Consider the following 4,979-nt stretch of genomic DNA (forward strand, 5'->3'; position numbering starts at 1 on the left):
GACCCTCTCACATGTACTTGGAGAAGTGGCTCTTTATCCTGACAATGTTATAAAAAGGATAGTTTTATGATACAATTGCTTCCTATTTTATAGATTTACCCATGTTTGGATTTTCTCACCCAGCATGCAGCAGTTCTAGTTAGCGTTTCTAAATGGCTTGCCGAGGACCTGCTGTGTGTCAGTCATGCCAGGAAGACAGCTTTCTGAAGTGATTTTGGGGGCCAAGGACTCAATAGTTATGGCTGAAATACAAATTGTAATTCTGATTTCCACATGTTACCTGTCCTTAAAGTCACTAATTTCTTTGGAGAGAAACTAAAGGTCCCCTTTCCCGGGAGCTCCTCACTCTGGGAGTGCCCACGGGGAAGATGGTGAGACAGGAACGTCACGGGAAGGCAGGCCCCTGCAGCCAGTGTCATCTGACCCAGGAGTGTTTTCAGGTTTGTCATTGCAACAGCTGGGCTAGTGTGGGTGGCTAGAATCCAAGGCTCCGTGTGGAAGAGAAGGGGCTGTAGGCAGGGGAAGTGGGAACAGAAACAACACAGTGCTTGCCCTGCATTTGTAGTTCCTCCTAAATTAAGCCCAAGACTGAGAGGCAACATCGGTGTTTAGGGTAGCATAAAACACCACCCGCCTCTCTGGCACTTGGCCAAGAGTGGATCCCAAAGGCAGCATTTCCTGAGGCCTCTGCTCATCACAGCCAAAGGAGGCCACTGAGAATCAGGGAAGGTTGTTGGAGTTGCTAGGTCAGGCACAGGCCAGGATGTGAAGGCCCTGGCTAACGTTCTCCCTTCTGCAAGGAGATTTCCGATGGCTTCGTGGAGAAGAGGAAGGGAGAAGGGATTCATGTGTAAACAAATATGACCAATCAGTACCTGCCAAAGTTCTAGTCTAGTTTGTCTTGAACTTTGGCCCCCAAACCTCCATGGTATTTAAGTTCTTCATGGCTGTCTGTCCCTCTTCTCAGGCTGGCTTCTTTGGCAGGGCCAGCCACACCCATGCAAGAAACTTTGACATTGTTATTTGGGCTCCAGGAGGCACCAGTGTGTTCCAGGAGTTTCTGCAATAGGCCGGTCTGGACCTTCAAGCAGTGGAGGCTGTGGAAAACAAGAACTACAGAGAAAGGACCAGTGAAGACACATAGGTCTTTAGGAGTAGGTGGGAAGAAGGGTCATTGGGAGTCTCAGGCCACCATATAGTTCTAAGACTGAGCTAGATGGATGGAGAATCCCACTATAAGAAGGTCTGTTATGGGACCACTGCTGGGAAGAAACCACTCAGCTCCAGGATGACCATGATTGCTGCAAGTGTGAAGCCATGGTCCTTATAGCAGTTGGAGACCTCTAACCTGCTGGCACAGTCTGTCTTTCTGTCTGCCCTTCTCCCCCATTGCTGTTGTTTTTTTGTTGAAGTGTGTGTGTGTGCATGTGTGTGCTAGTGCATGTGTGAATACACACACAGATAGAGACCAGAGGTTGACATCAAATGTCCTTCTCAATCATTCATCTTATTTGATCTCTCACTAACTTGAAGCTCATGGATTGACACAGGGTCTCTCACTCTTGAAGCTCATGGTTTGATAGTCAAGAAAGTGCCCTTCTTAGAGCTGTTTTGTAGGTAGGGAATTCATGGCTCAGTGGTTAAGTGATTTCCCCAAAGCATAGCAGCTTGAGGCCAGAATGAAGATTGGGCAGAGTGGCTCAGGTTTCAGTGTGATCCACACAAGGGAGTTAATGACAAGCCCTGCTCATCCAAACCATTCTTGTCCACTGAACTCTCTGTTTCCTAAGAAAGTCTGAGTGAGGAGTGGAGGTGGCCAGCACGAAGTCGAAGGGAGACCCTGGAAAGTCATGCTGGGGCTGAGGGGTGGGCAGAAGTTTCTAGACGCACTAGCACACGATTGGGGCCTGTCAGTCATTTCCATCGCCCGGTTCACTCAAGCAAAGCTTGGTGCTGGATGCCAGGACTGCTGAAGCCTTGGCTGAACACCAAGAATCGAATGAAGTATAATACTACGTCCTTTTGCTGGCCTGCCTCTCCGACCCTCTCACCTCCTCCTCCCTGTTGCTCACCAGTCTTCAGCCCCTCTGCCTGTTTGCTGCTTCCTTGAAGTCATGTTCTTTCTCTTTCTATTCCTTCAGCGTCTCTGGAATATTCTTTCTCACGTGGTTGTTTCTGTCCCATCTCGGTGTGAAGGCTGCCTCCTCAGAGACAGTCTTTCTGTCCTTTTCCAGGGTAGCACATTGTGAATTTCTCTCCTACAGCATTCCATGTGTGTGATTACATCTTATATTAGCTTGTGTCTTTGGGTCAGTGGTCTTGCCATGGGATGTCAGGGGATGACTGTCACCCCCATCAGGAGGTATGGTGCCTCTGGACTCCATGTGCATGTGCACACATGACAGACGGCCCCACAACGCACCTGCACACACCTGAGCACAAACACAAAGAATCTAATTGTAGGGTCAATATGTACATATGACACAGGAAGCAATGTGCTGTACAGTTTAAAGAACTCATGTGTGCTAAATGGCCAGGATACCTTATACTTGTAAACACTTGGGCAGATTCCAAAACCAGGGGTGGTCAGAGAGGAAAAGCCAGGGAGAAACATCCCCTGAAAAGACAAAGGGTAGTTTTCTGTTCCCCGTGGGTTTGAGGCTCCTTCATTATTTGGATACATCTGGCTTCCAAGATCACCTGGGTCCTCCTTTCCATGTTTGGAACACGAGGCTAAGACCATAAAGGCTTATTTGGCTCCTTCCAGTGTAGTTTTGGGGACTCCCTGGAAAGAGCACATAATTGAACTTGTGTGGGATCCTTGGCACAGGAGAGAGAATGTTCTGGAAACACGGTTATGGGTGTTCTCCTTACTCTTACGTGACATGACAAAGTCCCTGTGAGCAGAGAAGACTCTCAAGCGGCTGTATTTTGGAATTCATTCAAGGTTTTAGAAACATCGCTTGTCCTTACCAGTTATCGTCTGTGCTGTGAGTCTTATAAAAACTCCACACAGAAACGTGCTTCTGCTACTCTGGATTTCCCATAGCATAGATTTTGAGGGTAAGGAAAAGTCACGGTTTGTCTCCTGTGCACGTCTTGGTTGGTGCTCAACACTCATTTCCCTTTAATTTATCTGGGGAGACTCATCTCTTCAGCCCCTCAGGCCTTCCCCTCAGGCTGACCTCAAACTAAAAGAGATCCGCCTGCGTCTGCCTCCCGAGTGCTGGGATTAAATGCACGTGTTGCCACTGCCCCGTGGTAGAATCTTTAACAGCTGCCTGCTAAACACCAAATAAAGCTGGAGAATTACAAGCCCTTTGAGAAGCTCCGTGTTTTGCCCTGTGGACTAAGGCAGATCGTTTCTAGTCATCTGAGTTCAGACTTGTCATCTGCTAACCATTGGCTACATATAGTTTGAATCTGAAGTGTCCCCAAAGGCCATGAGTTGACAGTTTGCTCTACAGCCTGTAGCACTATTGGGAGATGGCAGATTAGGGTGTGGGGCCTGTTGGAAAGACTCAGATGTGTGCCCTTGAAGGAGGTGTTAGAACCTTGCCTCCCCCTCCCATTTCGGCAATTCCTCATCCCCACAGGTGAGCGAGCGGCTTTGCTCTTTGTTCCACACTGCTTTTCCAGCTGGAGACCCCAAACATCAGAGCCAGGGGACAAGCATGGAATCCTCAACAAGCCAAGATGAACCACTCCCCCTTTCAAGTTGATGTCCTCAGTTATTTCATTACATCGATGGAAGACTGGTCAAAACACCATCGCACCCCAAACTTGCCGTGCCTGTCGAAGACAAGGAGAGAAGTCTTAACTGACTTGCGTTTTAATTCCGGCATCCTTTCCTTATCCCAAATTAGACCTGATTGGACGAGAGCAGAAGGAATGAGCTCAAAATAACTTTCAGCTGGACTGAAACAGTTCAAAGCTCCTAACAAAATCGCAGCACTTCTCGAAGCTTCTGGCTGTTCCAGAGTTTGAAGGGAATATATTGACTGCTACATTTTGGCCTTGACAAGGTCGTTTGACAGGACTAGGATTGAAATCATTTAGGTATGTGTTTTCCGGAACTCTACCTGAAATGATTTTCCTTTTGACATATATTTTGCTCCTTAAAACACCTTAGTGTTGGCCGGGCGATGGTGGCGCATGCCTTTAATCCCAGCACTCAGGAGGCAGAGGCAGGCGGATCTCTGTGAGTTCGAGACCAGCCTGGTCTACAGAGCTAGTTCCAGGACAGGCTCCAAAGCCACAGATAAACCCTGTCTCGAAAAACAAAAACAACAACAACAACAAAAACACCTTAGTGTTAGTAACACCCATAGGGGTTTCCTTAGTTAAATAGTATTTAGGATACAGAGGGAGCATGGCAAAATGCTCAGGGTGAGGAAGGGAGAGACAAGAAATCAAGGAGGTGAGCAGTCTGTAGTGGAGGGGACGCCTGCTGCCAATGAGGCCGGACCCAGAAAGCTCTCTCAGCGGGCAGGGTGCTTGCCCCAAGTCAGCTAAGAAGCCTTTTCAGATTTCCACAGCTTGACCCACAAATGACCTTCCTTATTTTCTTGTCCCTGAGAAGCAACCTCACAAATGTCTGCTTTTAATGCTACTTCTCCATTTACTCTGTAGCCCTGTCTGGTCTTTGTGTACTCTTTTGGATAAACCCAGATTCTCGGGTCAAGGATTCTTCCACTAAATGATCTGTTCATATTTGCTGTGACGTTTGCCCATCCTGGGCCACTCTCACCTCTGGTATTTGACCACAATCAGAGCCCCATTCTGAGACCAACCATTAAATGCCGTTATAAAAGCCCATCTCTGTGAGGCCCTGCTGTGGGACGGCGGAGGGGGTTGGGAAAGGCTGCTCAACAGCTGGGAGCAGACAGGCGAGGGAAACCAAATTCATAAACCATGTTAAGAATTTTAGTGCCCTGGAAAAAACTCCCAAATGTTCCGATCATTAAATTATTTGCCTT

This window comes from Arvicola amphibius, chromosome 11, assembly GCF_903992535.2.
Source record: "Arvicola amphibius chromosome 11, mArvAmp1.2, whole genome shotgun sequence".
In the NCBI taxonomy this organism is placed as follows: Eukaryota; Metazoa; Chordata; class Mammalia; order Rodentia; family Cricetidae; genus Arvicola; species Arvicola amphibius.